At 42.6% G+C, this 22,362-nt stretch overlaps 1 long non-coding RNA gene across 2 annotated transcripts in view; it reads left to right on the top strand.

The window, feature by feature from the left end:
• LOC308471981 overlaps window positions 1–22,362 on the top strand; it is a 62,870-nt gene that overhangs the window by 12,041 nt on the left and 28,467 nt on the right. Inside the window, exons 2-6 of one of the 2 annotated variants that reach the window (XR_013983222.1) lie at window positions 6,106–6,365; window positions 12,765–12,858; window positions 14,510–14,645; window positions 16,977–17,101; window positions 18,855–18,895. This is a non-coding gene — a long non-coding RNA (uncharacterized lncRNA). The remainder of the gene's footprint in view (window positions 1–6,105; window positions 6,366–12,764; window positions 12,859–14,509; window positions 14,646–16,976; window positions 17,102–18,854; window positions 18,896–22,362) is intronic. The other variant, XR_013983221.1, reaches the window with a different exon arrangement.

Genomic DNA, 22,362 nt, shown 5'->3' on the forward strand with positions numbered 1-22,362 from the left:
TCCGTCCTCTCCCCCATGCTTTTTAATATCTATATGAAGTCGCTGGGAGAGATCATCAGGGGGTTTGGACTGGGTGTTCATCAGTATGCAGATGACACCCAGCTCTACCTCTCCTTTAAATCAGAACCAGTGAAGGCGGTGAAGGTCCTGTGTGAGTGCCTGGAGGCGGTTGGAGGATGGATGACGGCTAACAGATTGAGGTTGAATCCTGACAAGACAGAAGTACTGTTTTGGGGGGACAGGGAGCGGGTGGGTGTGGGGGATTCCCTGGTCTTGAATGGGGTAACTGTGCCCCTGAAGGACCAGGTGCACAGCCTGGGAGTCATTTTGGACTCACAGCTGTCCATGGAGGCACAGGTTAACCTTGTGTCCAGGGCAGCTGTCTACCAGCTCCACCTGGTACGCAGGCTAAGACCCTACCTGCCCGCGAACTGTCTCGCCAGAGTGGTGCATGCTCTAGTTATCTCACGCTTGGACTACTGCAACATGCTCTACGTGGGGCTACCTTTGAAGGTGACCCGGAAACTGCAATTAATCCAGAATACGGCAGCTAGACTGGTTACTGGGAGTGGGACCACATAACACCGGTTCTGAGAGATCTGCATTGGCTCCCAGTACGTTTCCGAGCACGATTCAAAGTGTTGGTGCTGACCTTTAAAGCCCTAAACGGCCTCGGTCCTGTATACCTGAAGGAGCGTCTCCACCCCCATCGTTCAGCCCGGACACTGAGATCCAGCGCCGAGGGCCTTCTGGTGGTTCCCTCATTGAGAGAAGTGAGGCTACAGGGAACCAGACAGCGGGCCTTCTCGGTAGTGGTGCCCGCCCTGTGGAATGCCCTCCCATCAGATGTCAAAGAGATAAACAATTACCTGACATTCAGAAGACATCTTAAGGCAGCCCTGTTCAGGGAAGCTTTTAATATGTAACGCTGTACTGTTTTTAACACTTAATTGGGAGCTGCCCAGAGTGGCTGGGGAAACTCAGCCAAATGGGCGGGGTATAAATAATAAATTATTATTATATTATTATTATCTTTATTTGAAACCTATGATCTTCAGGGAAACATACTGGGATAGTTACTAGCACACCTAAGACACAGATGTGATAGGTAAAGCCAGCCATACCACAAAGATGGGTGCCATGTCAGATTTCAGGAAGGGACTGAAATCCAGTGGGATGTGGGTTTCCTAGAGGCATCTGGGTGGCTGCCTCTGTGGGAAGGAGGATGCTAGCAGAGGCAGTTTTAGGGTGGCACAACCAGTGCGGTCGCTCTGGGCACCGTGTGCTGCAGAGGGTGCCAAAATAATGCTGTAGAACAGAGCACGAAAGGCAGAGGGTGCCGAATTTTAGCATTGTCCAGGGCACCGCTGAAATTTGAGAGCTCAATGTCCACCACTGATGTTGAACCAGATGGACCTTTGGTCTGATCTAACGAGAACAGCTGTCATATTCTTATGCCAGTTGAATTGCAAATATTTATTGTGATTTTGCTTTTTCGTGTATCTCACAGTACCTAGGGGAATGTTATCAGCATAAGATAGTACTCTTTCCCTCTTTCTTGAGAAAAATCAACCACCAAGGGATTTGTCTCTTGGGACTAGCGTATGGAGGAATTGAATATTGTTTATAAGAGTAGTTGCACATCATAGACAACCACTGTGCTTGCCTGAGACAAAGATACTCCTGAGGGACAATTCCATGGGTGGTTGTATCCAGAGCAGATTCATTGCAATTAATGAACATGGCTAAGTTTGGTCCATTGATTTCAATGGATCTGCTCTGAATAAAACTTAGGTGACCTGAAGGGGGGGTGATGACTGCCCCCTGCTCAATATTGCCTCTCTTCATGGACTATGTTTGTTCAGTACCATGAAGCACAGCCATTAATTAGAAACATACTGGCTTTTAAGGCCTTATTGCTGTTACCCAGCATGACATCATTTTAGTGGTTTGATTGGTAGAGCACTGGCTGGCTGACAGCTGTCTTTAGGTCATTGGCATCATTTATCTCATTCAGTGTTTTAACGCAATGAAGACCCACAATATCTCTGCTTTCCCATCTCTTTTCTGCACAGCAGCTGCCAATTACCACTACACAGGTGTTCAAAGAGAATCTAAAGGATTTCAGATTTAAGTTTTGCCCAGAGGGTTTCCCCTCTCTTTCTTAAAGCAATTTGGTTTGCTAATCTCTCCAGTACAGCAATTCTAAACCTGAGGCACATATTTATTTTCCTTTAATAGTTTCAAAATTAGGGATACCCAAAGCGGGTGGTTTTATTTACCAGTACATCTTCTTTTGTCTGTCCTCCCCAACTGAACTTCTGGGCTGGGGTTCAAGTTGTATTTCTGTGCAGAAGAAATACAGGGCAAACTGGCTATCCAGCTGTAATATCCACAGAGATCTCTTGTATTCTGCCTCTCAGTTCCTCAGGAAGTGGACCAAACAGAACCTTACATATAGGTGCTGCTTCCTGGGTTCATCCTTTAGTTGAGATTCCTGCATTGCAGGGGGTTGGACTACATGATCCTCAGGTCCCTTCCAACTCTACGATGTTATGATTCTACAATCAAGGAAAAGGCAAAATGCAAAGCTTCCGTGTAAGCAATTTAGTCTGAAACATTAATTTATCCAGGGTGCAAGCAGTAAAAAATCACCCATTTCTTAGAGATGGGTGTGGATGTGGGGAAGAAATACTAAGTATTTTTTATTATTAAGATACTAAGTAAAAATTCGATTGCAGGATGGTATGTTTTAGCTATATTTTAAATGTAGCACAGGCATCCACTTCTCCTTCTCCCGCTGAGAGGAGCAGATTTCTAATATGTATGCATTACCTCTCATTAGGAAACGAGCATATTTAATGCTGGGTAGTTCTTTGAACTGAATGACTGCAAAAGGAGGGATGTTTTTCACCTTGAAGAGTTGCCATGATTTCAAGGCAACACATTCCTGATCACCTTTTGAGTTAATCTCAATCTGACATGAGCAAAGGTGGGATGCTTGATAGTTGGAAAGAGCAGCCAGAGTTGAGAGCAGAGTTTGGCAGTGATGTGAGCCAGAGGAAAAGCAGCAAGCTGGAGAGAGTAGGAGCCATGTTTGATTTCTGTTTGAATCCAAGATTGTAGCTATGGGGAAAATAAGGCCATTTTGGGGTGTTAATGCTGCAAACTCCTCCATCGTAGGCTCAGGTTGTACATGTAAATCATATATCATAAAGACACCGCAATCTCTTCTGTGCCTCATTTCCAAAGGAAACACAAACCCTGGGTAAGCGCCTGGAAGCCCTGGAATCTTGCGCTGATCAGAGACTGGGGTGGCGCACAACTATACTATCTCATTGCCAGTACAGAGATATGATTCAGCTGCCAGTCCAGTTGGCTTTTGTACATAGAGTGGTAGTGGTGGGGTGCCATTTTATCCTCAGGCAGCAATATGTCTTGAGCTGGCCCTGATGCCGCAGAAGCAGCCGCCAATGTGGCTGTATGCCTTGGAATTCCTGGCTGTCACCACTGGGTAGAATTCAGTGCAATGCTAAGTGGGGTTTGCATGCAGGGAAGGAGTTCTGTTCACACAAGGAGACTCCCTCCCCCCATGTGCACCCACTGAACCTGTCCATGGGATCCCCCATCCCTTGAGAGCATATTTAAGGGCCACAGGAGGGTGAAAAGGCCCTGTTGTGCGAGTGGACCCCGTTCCGTATTCCAAACAACTCTTTTGAATCCCACCCACCAGGGAGGAAAGAGGAATATGGAGTCTGCTATAGGCCCTTGTGCATGTGCCAAATTATCTTTCAATGATAAAATAGGGTCTTATGATGAAGAAAATTGTATCTGAACCTAAGATTAAGAGTAATGATACTATTTTACCTGTAATCAGGATAAAGGTGTGGAGAGGTGTTAATGTATCTTTGACATATGTTCCAAGAGCTCCATTGGTGAGCCTGAGATGGGGCTGCTTCACCCATTCTTGTTGTGTTCCGTCGCTCCTTTACACAGTCAGATCTGAGTCGGATGTGTAGTTATTCTGATGGCCATCTTCCCCTCTTCCAGTGGCCAGTAAAGACATGATGGACCCTGACCCACACATTAAATTCTCTCCTGATAAGCAGTGAAAGTGCACCATGGGTGCCAACTTAGAATAAAATATGGGGGGTAAGCACTTGCACCCCATTTGAATGGCAATGTCCATTAACTTTGGAGTGTGTGGGCCCCTCAAATACTTTATAGGGGTGCTGCTGAAAGGACCTCGAGAGTTGGCACACTGCCACATTGAGTAGAAGTCTGAGTTTGGGTAACCAATTCAGATATATACTAATTTTTTTAATACATCTGAATTGGTTGCCCAATTTTTATCCAGTTTACCTTGATTCCTAAATAGCAGAGAGGCTAAGCTAATGATGTTCTGAATTTAAGCAGAACACACCAATAGCGGTTCCAGGAATAAACTTTACAAGGTTGGTTGTCGTTATCTGTGGCTTCTGATAAAAATACAAATGTGCTAACCTGAGGTTATGCCTTGAACTGTAACTCCACATTCAATTCCTCAGAATTTCACCAAAGCCGCCGCAACAACAAAACAGTAGTTTAATCAGTGATTGCTAAAGAAAACAATGTGTCACATCCTGAGAATGTAGGCATCAAGCTGCCAAATCCCTGTAGGTGGGCAGCCAGCAGTGCAAATAGGAGAATGCAGTATTGATATCTGGGGAGGAGGGTGAGTCAGAGAGTTTTCTAGAAACAGGAAGTCAGGAATCACTCCTCCTCAGTCCGGCCCCAAAGTCTTTTCAGCTGCAAAACTCACTGGGGGCTAATTTGTTTCATTGGTCCCGGCCTCTCACTAGCCCTTATAAAAGGTAGGAGGCATCTCTTACTACCTTTAGGCTCCTCAGCAGTTTGTAAGTGGAGTTTACCTGTATCCTTAAACCTGCCTGCTTTATTTGCATCTGTTACTCCCTTTTCATTACTCTACTCCAGGCTTCCTCAACCTCGGCCCTCCATATGTTTTGAGACTACAATTCCCATCATCCCTGACCACTGGTCCTGCTATCTAGGGATCATGGGAGTTGTAGGCCAAAAAACATTGGGAGGGCCGAGTTTGAGGAAGCCTGCTCTACTCTATCCCATCATTTCCATTGGTCTCTCTAGTGCCTGATCTGGCAATGCCCCTTGTATCCCTGTAAGCTCCTAAAACAGAGTTCAACTTCAACAACTGGTCAAAGGAAATTATTCCATCTGAAACATTTGTTGGCCAAATTTGTTGGGGTGGAGGAGGATTGTGCATGTTTGGTCTGTAGGCATTGTCTGTCACGTCAGTTTGATGCAAATGCATCATTCTGGACAGATGATATCTTTATCATTGCATTCCAGTAATTTTATTCACATTCTCATGGTGATTTTTTTGGTGGGACTAAAATTTGTTTTTTTATTCTATACACATTTTTAAACAGTGTTTTATATATATGTTTGGTGTTTCCCAGTGGTATAGTACCAAGTGAATTTTAGAAAGCATTGCTAATATAGAAGCATTGGCAGTACCCAATTTGTAATGTGTTTGAAAGTAAAATTATCATTGTCTAAACAATCAGATAGGACCTACCGTAGCAACTAAGGCCTTGGTGTTTTACCTTGGGTCCACTACATATAAGCTCATCTGAACTATGTTGTCAGAAAACATCTCTGTACTATCGTGACAATTTCATTAGTCTGAAGATGGGCAAGTGTCCCCATATTGCAACCTCCACATAAAAGCATAGATGAACGAAAAGCCTAACAACTAGTACTTGTAATGACAGTATATAGTTGATAATCCTTACCATTCTACATTGCTATCTTCCACCACTACCATGATTCCTGGGGAAATTCCTCAAGCCCTTGGGCCACTGTACACTTTCTGAGCAGCAAGAAAATCTAGCAAATTGCATCCTTTGGCACCAGGGAAAAAACATTTCCCTTTAACCTTCTATGTCATTTTAAATCTGTTTGTGGGAGAGGGGTGTTACTGGTTTTATTTTTGTTTTTATTATGTATTTTGTATTCTCATTTTGTATTTTTATATTGTGAACCGCCCTTTGATCTTAATCAATAAAATCCTTCTATTTCCTCCAGCAGTGCTGTGCCCATTTTGGGTCTGGGGAGTCACTGTCTTGCCTCCTGCTACAAAAGCAAGCAAGCAGAGGTTCTTACCTGTAAGAAAGAAAGAGACTTTTATTCATGGAATGAACTGTACAGGCTCAGCAGCAGACAGAGTGCTGAGGGGTCATGATTCAGGACTTCAGGAGCAGGGCAAGAAGTTTAGAACTGGACGGAATCAATGAAGATGTCCCAACAAGTTTCCATGCCGCGTCTGCCAAGCTTTTAAAGATGAGGTATGGCATGTTCACTTGTGAGACTTGCTTGCTTTGCAGGAATGTTGGGATGGCATATGCATGCTTCATCAGGGTTGGTGAAGATCAATGGGATCAAGTTAGGTATTACTAACTCAATGAATGAGTATTTGGTGACCTAAAGGTATAATGACTGGGAACCACTGATAGCTTTATCCTCTGTGAATTTGTTCAATGTTAAGTATGTTTTGTGTGACTAAGTCCTTCCCTTTGTCTGTCTTGAACCTTCTGCTAATCAATTTCATTGGACAATTCAAAGTTTTGGTATTATCAGAAAGGAAGGCTCTCGATCTACTTTCTCTACATTATACATTATTTAACTTCTGTCATATCCCACTTACTCACTTTTTTCTAAGCTAAAAAGCCCCAATTGTTGTAGTTTATTCTCATGGGCAAAGGGTACAGCTCCCTAATCATTTTCCAACTCTAAATTTTCTTTTTGAGGTGAGTTAACCAGAACTGTACATGGTACGCCAAGCATGTCCACACCATAGATTTGTGCTGAGAGTGTTATGATTCTGGCAATTTATTTTCAGTTCTTCTCCAAGTAATCTCAGGCATAGAATTGGTCTTTATATAACTGTTGCACAATGAGTTGACATTTTTCATTCAGCTGTCCACTATGACACAAATACATCTCTTCTAGTTTGTAAACACCAGTTCAGCTCCCTGGTATGCAGACTGTTTGTAGCTTCTTCTTCTTCTTCTTTTAAAGAAGATCGACCATTTCCTGTGTCTTTAAGAAATTTTGGCTTGATGTCATCAGGAGCTGGTAATTTGTTAATGTCCTAGGATTTAATATTTTGTTCTATTTGCTTCAGTTCTTCAGACTTCCTTCCTGAGAAAGTCTGTTCAGGCACAGGTATCTGACCTACTTCTTCCACAGTGAAGGCAGACGCAAATAATTAATTCAGCTTCTCTGCAATCTTCCTATTGTCCTTCAGCATACATTTCTCTCCCTCCCTTGTCAGTTAGTAATCCTGGTTCCTGTTCTTCCTGCCTCTGCAGTATGGAGATAGAGACTGCAGGGTGCCTGAGTCTGCATGTCCTTTTCCAGACAAGTGCTCAGTCAGGGACTGTGGGCCTTGGAAAGGAACTGGGCCTAGTGGATTGGCCTACCACCTGTTCCTTATTTAAAGGAATTGTTCCTTATTCAATAATACTAAAAATTAAAAATTGGATAAGGAACCCTTCCCTGAAATGAGCAACAAGGCCTGGCCCAGCCTACTGAGTTACCATGTGCATGTTTTTGATATTAATTTTTTGTATCTTTATTTTATATCTTATTATGATTTATGTGGAAATCGTTTAATTTGGTTGTGTGCTTTTTGATGTTCTATTTGTTGTTTATGACTACTTTTGATAGGTGGCACACAAATAAAATTATGTAAGTATGTAAGACATCAAAGTTACCATTCCAAGCTGACTGTGTTACCCAGGCCTCAAAGCCCTCTTCAAGAGGCAAACAGAGATGTTTAGTGCAGCATAGGCTCCTGGGATTGGCAGGCTGCATGCAACTATTCGAATGGTCAGGTCTGGTATAAAGACTGGTACCTTGGGCCTGCCTTGCCCTGGTCAATAGACCAGGCTCCTGAAATACAGCTTCCAGTTCAAATCATTTAGGGACCCAAAGCACCATCCATGTATAAATTTGGGTACAGTTGCCCTTTGCCCTAAGTAGCCTGCCCTGGCATGCTTGCCTCTTCCTTCTTCCTGAAGATGTTTGCTCTTACATTTTCCCATATTAGGGGAATATGTGTTGACCACAGACAGAGTCTTGAAAATACCATGAAATTGTTCCCAAATTCACTTGATTTGCAAGACCTCCTCTGTGGCAGAGGCTTCTCACAAACTAATGTCCATGTGGCTTAAGCCAAACCGCACAGAAATTGTTCTGAGGATGCTGAGCCTCACTTATTTTCAACCACATGTATATTGTAACATGGAAACATTCTCTATGGCTTTGAAATCTTCCACATCTTGTTAAATTGTCTCTGCAAAAGGTCCTGTGGTTTTGACAAGCATTTGAATGTGAAAGTGCTGGTGACTGCATCCCAGGCTAGGCAGAACGGAATTCTTGACTGAAGGCTTAGAGATGAGGAGCTTTAATATGTCTGGAGTACCTGCTCAATAGGGGTCAGCACAGACCACTACATGAAAAGCATCTCTGCTTGAGCCATGTGCCCTCCCCAGCAAGGAAGGACGGCTGGGTTCCTGTGTAGGCACATAACGGGGGTTCCACTCCCCCAACCCCCCATGTAATGGGTGGATGGCCAATCAGACACATAAAACAGTTTGACACTGGGAGAGATGAAATGTACAATGGCGACTGATGCCAAACCAGGTTATAAACTATTGAGTGAAAAAGAAAAAGAAAAAAGAGCATTTGAATGATACTCTGTCGTCTTAAAAATACACACATAAAACTGCATTTTCCTTTTGAGAACTATAATTTTATGAATGAAGAAGCAGAGCAGTCAGATTCCTAGCCAGCTTAAATATACATCTGGAGTACATCTTATTGTTTCCATTAGAAGCAATAGTTCTTGAACACTCAAAGGATGGGCTTGCTAAAGATACCATCATTCTGTATACAGGCAGATGAAAGCAATGCCAGAATGTGATCCTTCGCCCGTCTTAGAGATGGTTCTTCAGGATCAACAACCCAAGCAGGTGCATCCTTGGCCCAGTCTGCCCCCCCCCATCCCTTGCCCCTTCCTTTTTCCAAATACTTTGCTTACAGAGCAGCTGGGCAGGATCCAAAGCAAAGTGCAAGTGAGACCCCAAACCCTGACCATCTTTCTTTGTTCAGAGGACATATAGTTTTTATATTTTATACATACATTATATTTTATACATACATTTACATATTTTATTTATTTCAAATATGCTTAGCCCACACTTCATCAGATGATCTAAGGGCCAGTAACAGCCACAAAAACCTAACAGTATTATCAAACTTCTATTTGTTCTATTTATTACTTCTATGACAGTAATAAAATACTTAAAACCACCAATTTTTACGTACCGATAGAATGGGCAAAACAGTGTAAGGCTGATGGAAGCTACCTAAATTCAAGCAGTTCAAGCAAGAGGAAACAAGTGCCGTTTTCAATTGGTGTCAAAAGATACAGAAGGTTTGTAACCAAGGTTGTTTAAAATAGAAAAACTGTATACACCCAAGAACTACAGGGTTTTTTAATATCTTTGATAATTCTGTGTCATTATTTATTTTTATGTTCTGTATTTTATTTTATTTTTGCATATAACTAAAAAAAACCCTTCATAAAAAGAGGAGAGGAACAGAGCGTTGGCACCAGCAGCAGCTTCAAAGGGAAGAAGATTCCTACAGAGAAGGGACTTTCTCACATAGCCACATCATATACTTCACCCAACACCAGCACACTCAAAACAGCTATATAAATCAGCATTTGCAAATCTATGTCATAACCCCGTGCCCTGGGTTTTTTGAGCTTCTGGCAATGCCCCTGCACCCAAGGGGCAGCCTGTCTCACTCTTAAATGTTTGAAATTATTTCCCTAGACCAGTTGGCCTCACCCTTGGGAGCTCTGGAATAGCGCTAGGGCAGGAGTAGCCAATGTGATGCCCCCCAGATGTATTTGTACACTACAACTCCCATCATCCCTAGCCAGTATTGCCAGTTGCCAGGAATGATGTGAATTGTAGTCCAGCAACAGCTAGAGGCCACCAGTTTGGCCCACCCTTGGTTGGGGACCATTCAAATTTATTAATTAATCAATACAATTTTCTTCCATGCTCTACCACAGTCCTGTCCGCTCATAACATTTTCAACCCTTCTTCTTTTTAAAGTCTTCCTTCTTTTCAACGTCTGGCAAAAAAACAAACAAAAAGGTATTTATCTTACATTCTCCATCATCTCTATATTTTAGTAAGTGTGAGGGATTGTATTGAAGCCACAACAATCATATCAGAAGACACAAAAAGCTCAACACCAAAAAAAACCAAAAAAAACCACCACCACAAAAGAAAGTGGATCATTGTCATTTTGAAAGTTGGCAGCATTTAAGGAAATAAATTTCACCTTACTTTGTAGCACATGGAACAATTTTATGAAGCCTCACAAACTCTGAGTGGGCTGTACCATTTCAGAGCACAGTCAGCTGCCTTCTACTGAGTGAGAAGAGGGAGCGGGTGGCACTGTGGTGTAAACCACTGACCTTGCTGATCGGAAGGTTGGCAGTTCAAATCCACGCGATGGAGTGAGCTCCTGTTGCTCTGTCCCAGCTCCTGCCAACCTAGCAGTTCGAAAGCACGCCAGTGCAAGTAGATAAATAGATACCGCTGTGGTGGGAAAGTAAACAACGTTTCATTACGCTCTGGCTTCTGTCACAGTGTTCCGTTGTGCCAGAAGCGGTTTAGTCATACTGGCCACATGACCCGGAAAGCTGTCTGTGGACAAACGCTGGCTCCCTTGGCCTGAGCGCCGCATCCCAAAGTCGCCTTTGACTGGACTTAACCGTCCAGGGGTCCTTTATCTTTACCTTTACTGAGTGAGACCATTAACATCTATAAGTCTACTTTGAGTAGAACTAGTACTGGATACAACCCATAATTTGGGATGAACATTAGAACTATGTTTTAATTGTCATCACTAATTGAAACAAAAACTAATATACAAATCCTTCAGAGCACAGAATTAAGGCTAACTGTTGTAATATCAGCAAGGTGCAATAGCACTCTGAATATGTTCAATATATCAAGCACCATTGCCTCTAGATACTCCCTTGTTGTAACACTGAATAATAATAATTTTTTGGTCATGTAAACTTTTACCTCTTGAGCATAAAGCTGAATCATCACACAGACCATTAGCTTTATCTGCAGTAAAATGTACAGTCTAGTGGGAGCCCCCAGCCCCATATGGTTTCACATCTGAATTGTTTTAAGCCATTTAAGTAACAACTTGAAACAACCTTCCTTTCCCCATATGTTGAGGAGTGTTCCTATTCCCTTGTACAAAGTAACTCCTGCCAGTCTTTGAAGAGCATGAATCTGTCTTTGATCTGCATGGAAAGAAGTGGCCCAGTCTTATGGTGGCAATACAGCTCTGTTTCTTTCACAAGTACCTCATCCAGAGAACATTATTTATGGTTGCCAAACATTACTGATCTTCATCAGGCCAGATTAACTTGAATTTATGCTATGTATTTCCATTCAGACACTAAAGGAGCTTAAAAGGGCTTATTCTTATCAGGCCTTCTTGCAACAGAGCTAAGAATGTGGGGAAACTTAATATTTGTGATGCAAATTAAAATAGTTGGGCAGGAAGAAGAAGCCATTGTTGCTGATCCCCAGATTTTACCATAGAAATGAAAGTCTCTTCTAGCTATTACTAAGCACATTTAGATGGGCTGCTGCTTTTTATGGATTCACTTGGTAGAACAGAGTACAGGAGAACTCTAGATTTAATTGACCAAATGCTTCTCTTCATAGTTCTATAAATAGCCTCAAAGAGACAAACTACATATTATGCAGGAGATTCGAGATTTAGTACTTCTTCACTTGAAGGGCCCAGACATTTTTGCAATTATGCTACCCACATTTTTCTACAACTTAATATAGCAGAAAACTATAAGCACTGTACATGAAAGCAATAAAAACACATCTACTACATTCAACAAAAGAGTCCTAAGAGCTAGATTAAAACAAAATGCAACTGTCTATCACAAATAAACTTCAGCAGTGTGCAAAACAAAACTAAATAGTGTGGGCTTCACCTAACAGTCCTGTCAGCAGAAGCACTGTACAAGGACTCCACTTGCACAAAGGGGCTTTCTGCCCCCCTCAACTGCCCCCATTCCCTGAAATTGTCTTGCGGGGTCAGGAGAACCCCCAAAATAGCATGCATTGGGGGGATTGTTCCATTTGGCAAGCTGAAATGTTTGCGCAGATGGAACAACTGGAAGAATGTGATGTTAAATTACCCCCTAAAAGTCAGAGTGCAGGGAAGCATGTAGATTCTTAAGAAATATCTAAATGTCATTACTGTCTTGACCTCACAAATTACCAAAGGGAAAGGACATCAGAAGGACGGTGCTATCACTGAGAAGGTCTGCTTCCATGTTGTCACCAAGTGATAATGCACTGATCATGGTATAATTAGCAAAATATCCTTGGAAGATTTTATAAATCTGTTCGGTCTGTCTAAGAAGAGGCACAATGCCCTTCAGAATTGTGAAAGGGGGGGAAACAATACAATATGTTGTTGTTGTTGTTTAGTCATTTAGTCGTGTCCGACTCTTCGTGACCCCATGGACCAGAGCACGCCAGGCACTCCTGTCTTCGCTGTCTTTGATATAGAGATATCAAAATGAAAAGATTTATTCTATCACATTTTAGATTACCTGAGATTCCTTTTACCTGAGGCTCCAAGAAATCAACATTCTGTTCCACAGGAATGAGAGACAGTAGAGGAAGACCTGAAGTTAATAAAGTATGTCTTAACTGTAGAGCCATGTTAGCTTTATTATTAACAGAGTGACTTTTGCTTTCCATGAAGAAAGTTCCTTCCATGTGAGCTTCTTTGAAGATTAAAAATGTTCTCAGTACTGACCCAGCAACCTATATATGTCTTCTCATATGCCTCCTACTTTTCTTCTGACCTACTGACCTGCATACATTTTTGAATACAACTCCTATCATCTTTTATCATTGGCCATGCTGGCTGGAGCTGATGGGAGTTGTAGTCCAAAAACATCTGGTGGGCAACAGGTTGGGGAACGAACAATGCTCTAAACTAGGGGTGGAGAAGCTGTGGCCCTCCAGTGTGGGACTATGGGAGCTGTAGTTCAGCAACATCTGGAGGACTTAAAAAACCCATGCCAGCATACATGAGCAGCATAGCATGTGTGAGATCCTCAGCAGACTACAGTAGACTTCATAGCCCATCCACCCGCCCCCAGTAAAGGAAAAATCCACTTTAGCTCATTGTCAGGTTCAGGGGAAATATACATAACAAGGAATGTGAACAACTTGTCAGTCAGGGTAGCAAGCATCCAGTTCTGGGGCTGGCACCCAAGTCTAGACCTAGCCTGGAATTCATTTTAATTCAAGTTTCATAAAGCACCCTTCCATTGAACTTCCAGGGTAATTTACAAAAACATTATATCATATATATTAAATATAACAAACAACATGTTAAAAAGAGCTAATATCTAATAATACATTTTAAAGCCTAGGATAATGAAAACATCTTTGCTGGAGAGTCTAAAATAGGCTTCCTCAAACTCGGCCCTGCAGATGTTTTTGACCTACAACTCCCATTATCCCTAGCTAGCAGGACCAGTGGTCAGGGGTGATTGGAATTGTAGTATCAAAACATCTGGAGGGCTGAGTTCCACCACTGAAAAGACTCTCCATCTCTCTTATTTCCACTTGCCTCATCTTGGATATTCAGGGCACCTGGAAGAATATGATCTCAATGCAAGGGCCATCAAGGATGACCTCAGTGCATGGACAGGTTGGTGTGGGAGCAGGTGACTCTTCTGGTACCCGGTTCACAAACCATGTAAAGGTTTGGAGGCAAGAACCAGCACTTTCCATTGTGACAGTTCCAACTTACTGTGTTTTCTGAGTGTATGAAAATAGATATTTTTGCAGCAAGTATAAATTAACATCAGTTGGGAGCTGCATCTATCCATTCCTGGAACTGATATGGAAGGCAGAGAACTTTTCAGATGGCCAGGTTTTAATAAAAATCCAAGTGACACACTTATGGTAAGAATCACAGGTTGTACTTGGTTCTTGTGACTGTTAATCAATGGGATATGTGGTAAGTTACAGTATATGTTTTCAGAGGTCTGCTTCACAACAGGAAGAATTCTTTTATCTCCACACAAGTGGGTGGATTACAACTTGGCAGCATCTCTTATTGGAGTTTAGCATGAAAATATTTCCCAAGAAATTAGGACTTTGTTATACAACTTGATAAAGACTGCATCTAGTCGAAACAGACTTTTACCAGTATTCTATATTCACTGTATGGTGCACTGCAACTATAAAAATGTATATTCAGTCCTGTTGTTCATGTTATTGTGTGTGCGTGGACCCTCATTGTGTATACTTTTGTTCTCTTTCGATACCAGAGGCATATGTTCCCACAGATCAGGCCTAGTGCAGAGCCCAGTGGATGCATTTTGAAGTAACTGAACAGGCTTCAAAGGCGGGCCTATTTATTTATTATTTATACTTACAACCTGCCCTTCACCAACTGACCCCAAGGTGAGTTACAAAAATGTCACAATTAAAAGCAAGTACAATTTACATTATATTCATAAAATAAGACCACAAAACAACCAATAGCAAAGTAACAAACAGTAGCACAGAACAGTAGTGGACAGCAATGCAGGAGGAGGAAGGCCATCTACTCTACCAAAGATCTGGTGCTGAAGAAGAAGAAGAAGAAGAAGAAGAAGAAGAAGAAGAAGAAGAAAAAGAAGAAGAAGAAGAAGAATTTGGACTTGATATCCCACCTTTCACTCCCCTTAAGGAGTCTCAAAGCAGCTCACAATCTCCTTTTCCTTCCTCCCCCACAACAAACACTCTGTGAGGTGAGTGAGGCTGAGAGACTTCAGAGAAGTGTGACTAGCCCAAGGTCACCTAGCAGCTGCATGTGGAGGAGCGGGGACACGAACCCGGTTCACCAGATTACGAGTCCACCACTCTTAACCACTACACCACGCTGGCTCTGGTGAAGAGGTGGGACTTGACCAATTGCTGAAAAGCATACAGTGATGGTATAAGACATACCTCAGAGAGGAGGTAATTCCACAACATGGGGGCAACCACAGAGAAGGCCCTCTCGTGTGTCACCACTCTTAAAACCACAGAGGGTGGTGGTACTCCCAAAAGGGCCTGTTCTGCTGGGAAGGTTGATGTTGGGCTAGAGTAGGGGTTTATATGACAGTACTGACCCCTTAAATTGGGCTTGGTAGAGAAGTGGAAACCAGCAAAGGTCTTTCAGTACTGTCGGAAGAAGAACTGGCTGGAGACACCATCAGTTCCTGTGCTACTAGGAGCTTTAATTGAGAAGGGGATGCACCACCACCTCTTTTAAGGGCCAATCCCTCTGCCCTGCAACACAGCGTTCAGCACAACCTGGATCCTTCCAGCCACACCCTGTTGGCTAGTTTTTATAAATCATGATGGACAAGGGTCAAGAGGACATAATGCATTGCAGCAGTCATCCCTGGATATCACTACAGCATGGATAAGTGCGGCCATGAGCGTAGCCAAGGGGGGTGGGGCTTGTGATATCAGGTGACTGACAAATGGGTGTTCCCACCTGCCTGTCAAACTTGACCTTCCAATGGACCAGATCCAGTTCTCCACCTTTGAGCTTAAGGAGAGGAGGCGTGGTCTTGGAGGACAATGTTCAGCTGTCAGGTCTGGTGTTCGCCACTCCTGCTTTAGGGGAAGTATAACCCCATCTGAAACAGCTTGACTATAATTTCTCTTCACAAAGACACTGCCTGTCCACAGAACTGAGTTGTCTTTCCAGCTCATTGCTGATTCCAGGCCCTGGTTCTGCTGTTCTACTTGCTCACCTTAATCCACTGAGGAAGAGACAGAGCTGGGTATTGTCAGCATGCTAATAGCACCTCACTTCAAATCCCAAAATGACCTCTCCCAGCATTTCCATGTAAATGTTTGAAAGCTGGGGGGACAAGACAGCATCAGTGCAATGGGGCAGAGCAGCAGCACCTTCTGAAATTGACAGGAGTAGAATTTCCCTATCGCCAAGTCTACAACTCTCAACCTAGAGAGCCCATCCAGAAGCGCACCATGGTCAATGTTATTGAAAGACCGGAGAATTAGCAGAAGTGTGCTCTCTGCAAATGTCCTTCTTCTGGCATACAGTGGTACCTCAGGTTAAGTACTTAATTCGTTCTGGAGGTCTGTTCTTAACCTGAAACTGTTCTTAACCTGAAGCACCACTTTAGCTAATGGGGCCTCCTGCTGTTGCTGCGCCGCCGGAGCCCGATTTCTGTTCTCATCCTGAAGCAAAGTTCTTAACCTGAAGCACTATTTCTGGGTTAGCGGAGTGTGTAACCTGAAGCGTATATAACCCAAGGTACCACTGTAGTTTATTCCATCTGGTGTCCAAGGCAGTCACCAGACCTGAAATCAGATTAAAATTAGTCCAGACAATCACTCTCATCCAAGAGCACCAAAAAATGGGATACGGTATTAGTGACTGACCAATAATAATTATCCTCAGTGTCCAAGGAGGGTTTTTTTAGGAGCAGCTTCACACCTGGGCTTTGAGACTCCAAAGCCTGCATTGATGAAACCCTCAGATATGCCCTGTCACTTTGTGCTCAGATCTTTATACATTAGCAGGATCGAAGCTTGTACACTTTTAGGGGTGCTGCAGCCTCCTCTTCCCTCCCCCACCCCAATATATACATAAACTGATTATCTTCATGTTTTTTTTAAAAAATAAAAATTGCAGACACAATTAGAAGTGAAGATTGCCACATGGATTCAGATTCCTTTCTAACATACATTTTTAAAATGTTAATTCCTTCTTGTTTCCTCTTTATTTCAAAGATCTGTGCTACTTTTAAGAACATAATTTGTCAGCTTAGAATACAAAGTATTGATCAAAGGACAACTGGCAACTCTTTTATACAGTGAAACAGAAATCCAAGCATCAGAACTCTGCATCAGCAACTGTAAGTTTTTAAAGCTTCATTCAGCAATTCTATTGCACCACATTCCACTTAGCACAGATGGTTTTATGGAGAAAAACAGATTTTCCCAAGCAAACATATTATATTAATTAGGCTTCTCTCCCCATTCAGGTTATGACAGACAGAACCATTGGCTCATAGCTAGAAATCAAGCTTATCTCCTGATCCTTTAATTAAATAACAATAAAAAATAACATTTTTTTGTTTGTTTATCACCCTTTCTAAATATTCATCCCAGGGTGGTTTACAATGAAAATGAAAATCACAAAGCAACGTCAATAAAAATATACAATTAAACAAAACAAATAAGATTATTAAAACTGTAACACAGTTAAGGACTGGAGTGAAAAACTTAATTCTCAGTGTTTAAAATACAACTTCCTCCCAATATGTATACTCCAAATTTAGCACTTTGTAATGTAAGGGATTCAGATACTGTACACTATTGCACTGATTTCATGCCCCCTGTAAGCCTTACAATGTGAACACCCTGCCTTCCAGATGTCATTAAACTCCCACCATCCTTGAACTCTGACATACTAGGCCAGATAATGATGATGATAATAATGATAATAATAATAATTTTATTACTTATACCCCGCCCATCTGGCTGGGGATTTCTGCACATCAGAAGGGGCACAGATTAGCACCCTTGCTGTAAGGTAAGCCAAATACTGTTATCCCCATATGCTCAAAGATCTGCATTGTTTGCCAGTCTGTTACTGGGCCAGGTTCAAGGTGTTGCTATTAGTATATAAAGCCCGTAACAGTTTGGGATCAGTTTCCTTGAGGGATATGCCCACACGACAACTTCAGTCTTTGTAACTGTTATTGTTACATGTGCCACACAGTATTCGTTCTTCACTTGTAAGGAATAAGTCTTTTAGTGTGACAGACTCATACTTCGGAACTCCCTGCCTATTGACATCAGGCAGACTCTTTGCTGTATCCTTTTTCGGGGCTTGTAAACAGAGGAAAGTGATTATAAATGTCCTTGTTTCCAGGAAGTACATCCCCGCCCCCTCTCTTATTACTGGCAGGCTTTCCTGAAGGATATTTGCATTTAGACAAAGGTATATTGATTGCAGCTGTTTTGCAGAGAATAATAGGCAAAGAGAGTAAACATAGTTTTTAAAGAGGCTAAAATATATCCTGAAATAAACAAAACTAAACTAACTAAAATAAAATACAGTGTGTTATGAGGAGTTTGTGACATTCCTAAGAAGTGAGAATCCCACTTACTTGCTTTTCTTTTTGTTCTTTGGAACTTTATAAAGACAGTGGAGTAAACTAATCAAAAGAGAGAAGTGAGGAGAAAGATGTGAAGTGGTGGGGGGTGATATTGTTGTGTTTCCATGTCTCTGTGTTCAAACACTGAGAGGAGGTATGACTGGAGGCAGTGGCATAGACTGGAAGGAGCCAGAGAAAATACCAGATGGACTATTGAAATGGTGGCAGGAGGATTCAAGATTAGGCCTGAAATGACTGAGGAAGCCTTCCTTAAGTTGTGGCATGAATTTAAAATAACGTTGCTTAACATTCATATTATTTGAGCTTGGTATATATGTTACAGTGGAGTGAAGAAATAGTTTGGTTGAAAGCATAAAGAAACGTATGGTTGAAAAAGTAAATATTGTGTATGTTAAAATAAACCAAACTCCATATTTAATCCAAGCCACCAAATGCCTGCCGGAACACAAAGGTTTTTAATGTTTTCTCTTCTGTTAACCTACAGGTGAAGGAAATCTAGAGCTGGTCTACAAAAAGCCTCTTTGTGTAAGTCCCAGATGGAGGGCCAGAGCTTAGCCCCCCCCCCCATACAGATGAATTGATGAAGGTGATTGGTTTTGTTTTACACCAATCACACTATGGTGTGAACCTGACCTCAAAATCAATAAAGTGGAAAAGGAGACTAAAATAGCCATGGCACAAATCAGCAGTGAATTAGGGGAGAAGAGCAATGGCAAGGATCACTCAGTCACTTGTCATTCACCATCTTGAATTGTGTGAAGAATTAAAAATGGTGATTAAAGTCTGTTATGGAATATGTAACCTGCAAGAAGTGATCTTGAGTGAGCACCCACAAGATCAGTCTCTCACGCTTGCTGATAAATTTCTGTGCTAGCACTATTGCATTACAGCATTTCCCGCATTCCATTAAGCATTGCTCAGCCTAGCTTGACAAGCAACTTGGCTGCTGTACCCTCTTGTCTTGCAGCTGTGTGAACAGCTTGCACTTTGGAGCAGTTCTCTGTACACCTTGGACAAGGGAGCAGCCAAAAGCCAAGGTGAGACTGCATAAAGTTAACTGAAATGTAATGGGTAAAAGCATGAAGTGATCCAAATGTTGATGGATGAGAGTTGGAAGCCACACTTAATAACTGTTGACAGTTTGCTCTGTAGAGATGCAAAATGACATTATTGTGAAGCTTTTGTATAGCTTTCTGTCTAAGGGTACTTGCTTAATGGCCTTGGAAGGCTGGTGGCTACTAGCTACTGCACACCCACCTGGTACTGGGGACTGAAGGAAGCCATTTGACTGTTCTGAACACAGCCAGAAAAAAGAGAAATAAGTCTGAAAGTTTGCAGCTTTCTGAAAAGAAGCAGTCTTGTGTAGACTGCGTGCTGTTCCTTTGGGGAAACGGATGCTGCTTTAAATACCAGCTTTGTTTGTCTAGGTGTCTGCCTGCTGCTCTGTACTTAACTTGCATTTTTGTAAAAAACTTTAAAAACCACAACATCAGAAGTCCTCAATATTCACAAGGGAACTGGTCCTGTGTAAAAGTTGCTTCTGAAACTTCCTACTATTAAGGAAAGTAGGCTTGTGAAAGAGTAAAGCAAGTGGGACAGGGGAGGAAAGGAACCCCACATTACAACCCTGGATGTTTTTAATCAAGTTGATTCATTCTAGTTTCTAAATCTGTAAGTGGAGACATCAAACTGAATTTTAAAGTCCTTTTCATTCAAGGTACAAGTTTAAGCCAAATAATAACCATTGTACTTCATCTATGACCTATGTAATGCTCAAGTCACTACAGTACTTTTCCGGCCCCCCCCCCCCGATATATCTGCAGGTTTTTACTAGGCTTCCAAATGCTGTTTCAGCTTGATTTATAGAAAATGCTTAGTCACTGACATTAGCTTTGCTTTTTATGTGTGAAAAAAGAGACACTCCTTAGCGTTCCTTTACAGCACTTTCTGCCAAGAAGCTGCAGCTGCTCTGCTGTTGAGAAAGCTGACTGACCAACTTCCTAAAGGTCTTCCTCTATGGCTGCAGATGAACTGTGGTGTAGCAGTCAGACCATCAAACAAAGGGATTGGGTGATTTAAGTCAAAATCCCCATGCAACAGTGAACTTCACTGAGTGAGTTTAGGATAGTCACCACCTCTCAGCCAACTTTTCCTCACAAGGGCTGTTGTGAGGACAGGGGGCATGTATGCTGCCTTGAGATCCTTGGAATATCAATCATGGAATTGTAGAATTGGAAGGGGCCCCAAGTGGGAAGTAAATAAATGAATAAACTTCTGAAATCGATGCACAGAAATTCAGCTACCTGCAAAAAGTACAGGAGACTCGTTTTTCCCCCTGAAGTCCAGCCAAAGAACAAAACAAGTACACAAAATCCTCTGCAACTAATCTGTCACTTTTCATCTGCTCTGATGAGAAAAAAAGTGCTCAATTCAGTTAAGATGCCCTACTTTTAGGCTGAGGAGACCCTGACAAATTTGGAATTTCTAGACTAGTTACTTCAGCCAGTTATTATTGGTAGGAAAACAAAAGGATTGTAAATCTGTGGATGGAAATTACCTCACAGAGGAAGGATGTGGACAATTTGGTGAAGACTTAACAGCTATCTTGAAACATTTGGCTGAGAGGCCTGCTGCCTTGTTATGCAAAGGCGTTGGCATGGCTTGGTCATTGTTGTCAGACAAAGGGTGCTAGTGGGCAATTTAACCTTTCTTTAAAGCCCTTACGAAAGGAATGTACCTTGACTCACCCTCACCTGCAGTGCCTGGGGCAGGGAACCTTTTTCAGTTGAAGGGCCATATTCCCTGCTAGTCCAAGGGTCCCCCAACACAAACCAGTGATAAGAAGGGCCAGGGACTAAAGTAGGCAGAGCAACAAATGTTACTTCTACCTTTGTGCAGGAGACTCATTTCTTCCAGGGCCGGCCAACGGGTAATTGCCTCAGGTGGTAGGATTGGCAGGGGCAGCAGATCCAGCCTCCAAGGAATGCACTGCTGCTGCCGCAGGTGAGGTGGCAGTGATAGCTCCTTTGAGGCCAGATCTGCCACCTCCTCAGCAACCCCCCATCCCCATGCTTCATCTACAGTGGTCTCGTGGTGAATAGGAGGTGCTGCTGGTCGTCTCCTACCCTTGTTCTTCCCCTTGTTCCTAATGTGCATCTTCACTCACCCCTTCTTCCCTGGCAGGGGAGGATGCCATTATGTGATTTCCCTCAGGTGTCAAAATGTCTTGGGCCAGCCCTGGTTTCTTCATGCACAGACATCCCTTCATCTAGTTCAGGCTTCCTCAAACTCGGCCCTCCAGATGTTTTTGGCCTACAACTCCCATGATCCCTAGCTAGCAGGACCAGTGTTCAGGGATGATGGGAATTGTAGTCTCAAAACATCTGGAGGGCCGAGTTTGAGGAAGCCTGGTCTAGTTCAATAAGAAGCATGAGCAGAGCCAGACAAAAAAACAGGGCTGGGGAAGGGCGTGGTTTGGGAGAGAGTCCTGAGGACCAAACATGGAGGAGGGCCATATTTGGCTTCCAGGCCCAAGGTTCCCCACCCTGGGTTTGTGGAGCAGAAATCTGTTTTACTTAATATAGGAGAACGTATTTATTATCATTATTTCAATATGGTTTCTTCCCCGCTTTATCCTCACAACAGCCCTGTGAGGCAATATGACTGACTGACTCAAGGTGAATTTCATAGCAGAGCAAAGATTTGAACCTGGCTTGGTCTCCCCAATCATTGTCCGATAGATTAATATGCTAGTCATACTATCATACTGGTTCTCTTGCCTGCCAAGAAATAAGCAAGTAGTTTTTGGATTCTAAACTGGTCTTACTTCTTTCTGACAAGTGCTACCTGCCTGAATGTTTGCATTTGCAGCCCCATCACCTGTCCACATTCAACAACGCTACAGCTCTCCAGCTTTGTTGTTGTTTAGTTGTTTAGTCGTGTCCGACTCTTCGTGACCCCATGGACCAGAGCACGCCAGGCACTCCTGTCTT

The sequence above is a fragment of the Podarcis pityusensis genome (genome assembly GCF_964106645.2).
Source record: "Podarcis pityusensis genome assembly, chromosome: 2".
Taxonomy (NCBI): Eukaryota; Metazoa; Chordata; class Lepidosauria; order Squamata; family Lacertidae; genus Podarcis; species Podarcis pityusensis.